The sequence below is a fragment of the Ascaphus truei genome, chromosome 6 (genome assembly GCF_040206685.1).
Source record: "Ascaphus truei isolate aAscTru1 chromosome 6, aAscTru1.hap1, whole genome shotgun sequence".
NCBI classification, from domain to species: domain Eukaryota; kingdom Metazoa; phylum Chordata; class Amphibia; order Anura; family Ascaphidae; genus Ascaphus; species Ascaphus truei.
Window position 1 is genome coordinate 93,531,078 of NC_134488.1, and position 8,864 is coordinate 93,539,941.

Below are 8,864 nucleotides of genomic sequence, written 5' to 3' on the forward strand. Positions count from 1 at the left end.
CAAGACAAATGTTTGAGAACTTCCCCTTGAACCAGTGTGAGAACAGTTATGTATTACCATTTGTTGATTCATTTATACAGTAATTTTTTGCTCTATGGGGTTATGGCCCCATGAGTAAATGATGCAAAAACATTGTAACTGTTCTGTTGGCACATCCTACTTTTTGTATTACATATCTTTTTTTACTGGCCATAGGTTTGAGTTAAAGGTTAGAACAATGAAAATCACTAAATGCTTTTAAATGTCCTTCATCAAAACATAATTAAGCTAATGCAAATTAAAAACTGTGTGTACAGTTAATTATGTGTCACAACTACATACTTCATTGTAAAATCTTGCAGTCCTAGAGACTTCTATAATTTAAAAATGTATTATTTATTTATAAAAATGTTTTACCAGGAAGTAATATATTGAGAGTTACTTCTCGTTTTCAAGTATGTCCTGGGCACAGAGATATGATGACAGATACATGGTTGCAAATACATAGTTACATTAAGTGGGCAGGGTATAAATTATATACAAGACATTGCATGCACAGTAAGAGATAATATATGTTATAGGCATATGTAACAGTTAGAGACCAGATTAAAATGTGAGACAACTTTATTTTTGAAAGAATTTAGACTGGTGGCGGCTGTGGGAGTCTCCGGTAGATTGTTCCAGTTTTGGGGTGCGTGGTAAGAGGAGGAGCAGCCGAACACTTTGTTGAATCTTGGGACCAAGAACAGTCTTTTGGAGTCAGATCTCAGATGATAAGTGCTGCATGTGGTAGGGGTGAGGTCGAGGAGCTTGTTCAGATAGACGGGTAGCTTGCCCAGAAAGGGATTGAAGGCAAGACAGGAAAGATTAACTTTGCACGTAGACTCAAGTGATGATCAATCTAGTTCTTTGAGCATTTCGCAGTGATGTGTGTTGCAGTTGAATTGGAGAACAAAACATCATATTGAATTATAGAGGGTATCAAGTTTGCTAAGGTGGGTTTGGGGTGCCATGCCATATACTATGTCCCCATAGTCTATAATTGGTATTAGCATCTGCTGTGTGATACTGTACACTTTCTGACCAGCAGATTTAGGGAGGATTTCTTCCTATAAAGTACATCTAGTTTGGCATATGTTTTGGATGTCAGGGTAACAATGTGCATCCCAAATGTTAAATGGGAGTCAAACCATATGCCCAAGTATTTAAAACTAGTAACAGGGGCTAGGATGGTATTAACGTTGTTTCCGATCTGGAGCTCATTCATTGGAAGCTTTAAAAATTTAGCATTGGTCCCAAATACCATTGTTACAGTCTTGTCAGTGTTTAAAAACAGTAGTTTTTGGGAAATCCAATCTTCAAGTTTCAAAAATTCAGATTGAAGTACGTGTTCAAGGTAGGAGAGATTAGGGCTGTGTGTAGTGTCATCTACATACATGAATATTGAAGCTCCCTTACAAGCTGTAGGAAGATCATTAATGAACACTGAAAAGAGTAGGGGGCCCAAAACAGAGCCTAAGGCTAAGGTCCCGCTACCTCAGTCAGCGCACCCGCACTGCAGACAGGCGGGGCGCTGACAGACACAGACCGCGATATGCAGTCTGTAGGGAGCCAGGAGCCGGAGAGGAAGGAGGGCGGGAGTGGGAGGGGGGCGGGCTCCGATTGTGGTGCCGTCCACCCCCCCACACACATACATATACATATATATATATATATATATACACACACATACACACGCTTTAATAACACGCAGCTCCTTCCCTGCTCCCCGCCCAAGGCGCCTCCCACCTAGCTCCTTCCCTTCCCTCCTCCCCATTGGCTGACTCGCATACCACGTGACGCGTCAACGCCGAAATTCACAAGATTCTTGCAGCATCGGCCGGCTGACGCGTCACAGTACGTAGTCAGCCCTGTCGGAAGGAGGCAGCGGGGGCAGGGACTACTCGGACAAGGGTCTGGTGGTTTGCGGCCGTGCGCCCCGCCGGCCGCAGCAGGTTTGCAGCCTTATGTGACACCGCAGATGATATCCAATGGGTTGGAGTTAGAGCCTGTGATAGACAAGTGTTGGGATCTACCTGATAGGTAGGAATGAAACCGGTTTTAAGCATGCTTCCCTATTCCAGAGCACTGGAGTTTGTTTAGCAAGATAACATGATCAACAGTATCAAAGCCCTTTGCAAAATCTAGGAATATTGCACCAGTAAGTTGTCCCAGTTCCTTTTCACACTGGATCTCATTGCAAACTTTTATGATTGTAGAGTGTTTGGGGCAAAAGCCAGATTGGAATTGGCTAGGGAAATATGTCTTGGTATAGTAATTGCTTTAATGGGAGTTAACACATTTTCCCATGACTTTGGATAGTATTGGGAGAAGAGAGATTGGCCTGTAGTTTGAGACAGTGTTTTTGTCCCCACTTTTGAAGATTGGGACAACTCTGGCAGTTTTCCAGGTCTTAGGGAAATGGCCTGCAGACAGCATAGAGTTGACTAGGGAAGCAATCAGTTTGGCAATGGCTGGGGCACCAAGTTTGAGGAATTTAGTTCTAATCTGAGGAGCACTTGTGTAATCTCCTCTTCAGATACTGAGACAAATTGAACATTGTGGGCAGTGTTGGGAGACGGTGGGGCTATAGGGGTACTCTCCAAATTAGGTTCATGTTTGTGGTTTGGATTGTGTTTAGCTAATAAGTTAGTAGCACATCCCACAAAGTATTCATTGAATGCATTTGCAATGTCAGTGGGATGTGTCAGAGTAATATTCTCCTTAATGATATTACATGGTTCTTGATGGCTAGAAGACTGGAATAAATTGTTGATAACCTTCCAGAAGTTAGCTGACTTTGATGTATTCTGGCGAAGATTGTCAGAGTAATATTGTGCTTTTGCGTGTTTTGTTTGCCTTGTACACATATTCCACAAGCATCTGTAGTTATGAAGATCCTTGGTAGTGCCAGTTACTTTGTAGCTTTTCCACAAGCACCCCTGAAATGGTAGAGCACTATAAGGTCAGTTGTAACCCACAAAAGGTGGGGCCCCCCGTACTCTTATTCTGCGTAGTGGAGTATCGGTATCACAGAGTTTTAAGGACTCGGATTAGAAATAGTCGAGTGCAGAATCGGGGTCGGGAATCAAGTCGATTATGTACCAAGGGCAGCTGGTAAGGTCAGCCAGAAACTGTTGTGGGTTAAAGTTTCTAAATGTTCTAGTGAGGAGAACTTTAGGGCTTGATTGGGGTGGTTTGATTTTCCTTACACAGAACACTGTTGCTCGGGTGCACAAACTTTACCCCCTGCGCACACCTGCCTGCTCTACTCACCGGCTCACGCCCACTCCTTCCTAATCTTTGGTGTCAAATGACGCTGCAGGGTCACGATATGTCATGTTGATGCTGTGTTGCCATGGTGATGCATCGCCGAAGACAACATAGGAGACATTGCAGAGGCCAGACGCGATCCCCCGGCATTTAATTTAAATGCCATGGGGAAGAGTGCGGGACCTCTGCAACCGCCGGGCCACCCCCTGAAAAATCTTGCGCGCCCCCCACTTTGCACACTCCTGCACTATTGCATGGTCACTGAAAATGTCAGGAAGGATGCCAGAGGATTGGATTCTGCTGGGATTAGAGGAGAGAATCCGGTCTAGCAAGGAATGGTTGTGAGATCTCAGGTTTGTCCGTGTGGGTTGGGAAATGAGTTGCGTTGGGTTAAGTAACTTGAGTTGTATCTGGATTTTGTTGCTTTTAGGGTCGAGCCAATTGTAGCTAAAAACCCCAAGAACTACACACTCACTCTTATCATTCAGAGAGGAAATTGAGCCAAGAGACTGGATGATATGAGTCAGGGACTGTAGAGGGGCTTTAGGGGGGCGGTAGATGCCAGCAATCAGGACGGGCTTAGAAAAGGGTAGGAAGATTTTGCCAAGTAGTATTTTAAAAGAGAGTGGGCTTTGGGGGCAATTTAGCAGTGTAAATTGTAAGGTGTCTGCAATATAATATAACACCCTTCCTCCTCTCTTTGACCTATCTCTCCTAGAAATGGAGTAACCCTGAATGGCGATATTTGCATCGAGAGTTTTAGGAGTTAGTCATGATTCTGTGAGAATTATGGATTTGGGTTTATGCATAAGGCACCCTGCCGTTACTTCATTTACTTTAGACAGCAGGCTCTGGATATTTATAAGGACGACAGATAGACCTTTTTGGAATTATTATTATTATTTGAAGGGGGTATTCTCAGTTGTATGGGACAGATTTGAAAAGGGAGGAGGGGGCTGGGTTAAGTTCAATATAACCTGCTAACGAGAGTAAGAGTATAAATAGAAATTTGAGTAGTTGTTTGCAAGGTGTAAATTTGTGATGTTTGCCATTAGAGTGAGTGGTAGTTGGTGTGCTGGTTTTCAGAGTTCTCGACCAACATTCAGTAGATAGTGCAAGGCTTTTGTGTAATCCAGAACAGTGTTGAGATAACTAGCAGGTTCATTATTTTTAACAGGAGGTAGGTAATGTTGCATGAGGCTGCTGTGAGCCAAGTGAGTGTGTGCAGAGTAAACAGCAGAGGTATGCCTTTTCCTTGCCAAAATGTTTTGCTGCATTTGCAATGCTAGGGCCTATTCAGGGTTTGCAGAGGGATTTTAGGGGGGAGGGAGAGGGGGATGGGAGAGGCAGTTTTGTGCAGTCAAGTGTAGGGAGCGGCTGCAGTAAATAAAGTGCATGGGAGGGTTAAAAATGCAGGCTAACAAGCATGGGATAATAGTGTAGTCAGATAAGCTTACCGTTTGTTGCCTTGTGCAGAAGAGTTTACAGAAAGATCCAGTCCCCAGTCCACCTCTAGTCAAACTATAGTCTAATTATATATTGTCACTTACAGATGTCACTTTAAAATGCAGCACTCTTAAGATGCTAATGCTAAACCCTGCTAAAATGGCCACTTCTTTATATTTCTATAATTTTGACTGTATTGGTTTTTGCTATGTCCACACTAATTAGAACCTAATTGATATTGGCATTTGTGAACTAAGGATTCTCTGCTATTTGGGGTCTAATTCTTCACTGAGAGTTAAATCTCTTGATATATATTTGTTAGAAATAATATTTAAGTCATATTAATACAGGTTATTTTGACTACTACATCAATGGTGATATAACGTTTAGTTGTCACTCCTGCATCAGTCTATTCAGTTTCAATCACATGAAAATAATATGGAATGTAATACCCACATCTCTGCCAGATAGGCCTAGAGCGCTACTCACAAGACCTATCTATGCATGTTTTATATTTGACTCCATCTACTTCTTCCCCTGCATTTCACTTCTCAGCTGCTGCCCTAAGACATAGCCAAATGCTCCAAGGCCAAGATTAACTGTAGCTATTCCTCTAATCTTCAATTGGTATCCATCACAAAGCACTCATCCCCCTGCATATTCTTCTCTGTAGTTCTCTTGTTTATCCTTTTCATCATCAGTTCCTCTACCTCATATTTATCTCAGGGTTGTGTTGAGAACCTCTCTCTCCATTTTTCACTCTATGCACGAGTACTGTGAGAAATCACTAACTCCTTCAGTTTAAGGTATGACCTCTATGAAAATTATACTTAAATGTATCTGTACACCCCAATATATTGCAATAAAATCCCAAGTCTCTGAGTGCCCATTGGCAAACTCCCTGTATAAGTCCTTCTACAATGTAAAACTCAATCTACTAGACAGAGCTCCTCAGTTTTCATTGTAAGCCAGATTCTAATACTCCCTCTCCCAAATGCCATTACCATCTTTGCCGTGAACAGACATTCCTTAGTATCTTACATTTATTCCTCCTGTATTTGTATGTCTCCCATACAATCACTTTTATTATAATCTCGGTACTGGGGAGTTTAATATGTCCTGTTTACTCTTACCAGAGAAGAAAAGGAAGGAAAAACGGGGCACTATATCCAGTGCTGATAATGCCGCAAAAGACCACCAGGATGCGTTCCCATAAAAATAAAGCTAGTTTAATGGATCAAAATATTGTACAAAACACACCAACGCGTTTCGGACTATGTATAGCCCTTTATCAAGGTGAATACACAAATACCATTAGGAGTGTAATTTATACGGAATCGCGGCACCATAGGGACCAATTACCGTTACTTCCGGGTGCGTCACGTGACCCGCGACACGTGACCCATGTCCCGTGACGTCAGCACGCCGGTAGATGCTGCACAAGTGCATAGCCAATACCAGCGTGTGGAGTCACTGTGCAAGAGGATCTGAGGGGCGCGGCATGCGTGTTAAACCAGGAACACGCAATGCCTAAACATACCCCTCTAAGTCCGTTTGTTGGAAATAGCGCGTGATATCAACACGTCGATCGGCACGTGACCAAACGTCACTATGCATTGTGCTGCTAGGCAACATGACCCCCATGGGTCAGGACCAGGAGACATAAATCAAAACGTTATTAACACTAAACAATAACACTCCAGATAATTACCACTACGGATACACAAAGACATACAAATTAAAATCATAACACAAGAGATAATATTAAAAACAATTAGTTAGTGATCAAATAACATCCCATGGGGGTGATATCACGCGCTATTTCCAGCAAACGGACTTAGAGGGGTATGTTTAGGCATTGCGTGTTCCTGGTTTAACACGCATGCCGCGCCCCTCAGGTCCTCTTGCGCAGTGACTCCACACGCTGGTATTGGCTATGCACTTGTGCAGCATCTACCGGCGTGCTGACGTCACGGGTCATGGGTCACGTGTCGCGGGTCACGTGACGCACACGGAAGTAACGGTAATTGGTCCTTATGGTGCCGCGATTCAATATAAATTACACTCCTAATGGTATTTGTGTATTCACCTTGATAAAGGGATATTCATAGTCCGAAACGCGTTGGTGTGTTTTGTACAATATTTTGATCCATTACACTAGCTTTATTTTTATGGGAACGCATCCTGGTGGTCTTTTGCTGCATTATCAGCACTGGATATAGTGCTCCGTTTTTCCTTCCTTTTCTTCTCTGGTGTTCATCTACAGACGGAGGCACACTCAACCCTGGGTCACTGGATACATTGGACTTGCTGCTTATCGTGGACATTTATCCCAAGTGAGTTTATTCCCATTTAACCCCCTTCATTCAATTATTGTCCATTGTTACAGGATGTTTAATCTACTGGTCACCGGCAGGTGTATATGAATTTATCCTTACCGCTATGCTACGTGGGATCATAATCTACCAGGCTACATCCTGTTGGACAGTTATATAATATAGGGTTGTTTTTCCAGACATCATTCTATTTTTTACTACGGTTTCTTCTTTAGAGCACCATACAACACATTTTTTCAACCTATTTACTCTTACCCCTATAGTGTAAATATAGTGTTTTACTGTTCACTGTAAAGTGCTGCATACATAGTTTGCAATGTGAAAAATATAAATAATGCAATACTGTACTGACTAACAATGTAGTATTAAGAAGACATTGTGCTGTACATTTTTATCATTAAGATAACTCTTCTGACATGTATTGTAATCTAAACCAGGCAGGCTTGAACTGTCACTGGGCCCCCATTTTCCCAGTGGGCCATAGTATCAGGTGGGCCCTCAATTTCCAGACTGTTCAAGTCTCCCAGAATTCCATGGAGACTGACAAAATCTTGGGCAGTTTCAGGGACGTCAGATCTCCCATGGAAGTCTGTTTGTGAGTGCGGCTATAAGGAGGGGTCAGTTTGCTCTGTGTTTATCAGTGGCTGTATGTGTCTAAGACAATTGCTCTGTGTCTATCACTGTATGTATATGCATGTACACGTGTATGTATCTATGATTGCATGTATGTGTGTGCAGTGTATGCGTAAATGTATGTATGCCTCAAAGCCCCTTTCAGAGCTGCAGACAGCTCTCCCGGGACCCAGTACCAGTGATGGGGGGAGGCCCGACGGGACCCTCCCTTTGGACTCGTGATGAACCAAAAAAAAAACAATGTTTAAAAATCCCCGTAGAGGAGTGGTAATATTGCTTTTCTTTAATGCCCAAAATTTCTAGGCAGTTATTTATTTTGTTTATTTTACCTCAACTGTAAATTTCAATATTACTGCGACATCAGCAGCGTTTCCAGAAGGATCATCAATAATTTGTGGCACTATATATATATTGCATCCAAGTGATTTAAATGTAGCACATGAGTTCATCAATTTTGTTTTCTCTTGGCAAATCACTGTGTTGCAAATTATATAAGAATTATCTCGCCCAATATTCTCACATGAGTTACTTATGCATTGTATCATATGTACTCCTTATTTCCAAATTGGGTATGGCATATACATAGTTCTATTTTGACACATAATGTCTCTTGCATATAGGTATATTTTTGTCCTTTTATGGCATTATTGCCAGTTTTACATATGGAATATATACAAGTGTGCCTGAACTGTGGGTAGGTAAGGTGATTTGTATTAGAGATCACCTTCACCAAAATATTCCTATCTACATCCAATTCTAATAGGAAGGGTATCATATCCCTGACAAAGTGAGGTCACGAGTCACGAAACGCACGTAGGGGGGAGCTAGGACTAGCGTGAGATACGTGCAGGAGCAGGCTGAGGAGGGGAACGGCGGTGGATTGGTGACGTCATCAGAGGTGGTCTGGTGCTCCGAGTCGCGGCCGAGGAGGAGGAGACAGTTCCACGATCTAACCTCTACCCATACACCATGCACCCGGCATTCAAGCCTGCAGACGGCACATCTGTCATCTGTTTTTAAGATCCATTAGCATGTGAGTGCAATTGTTTGTGATCTTATTGTTTTATTAAATGTGTTACGGTACTACACTATTTGCATCATTTCTGCATTTTATGTGTGTCGTGGCTTCCATTATCGATTGAGCTTTGGAGAAGACAA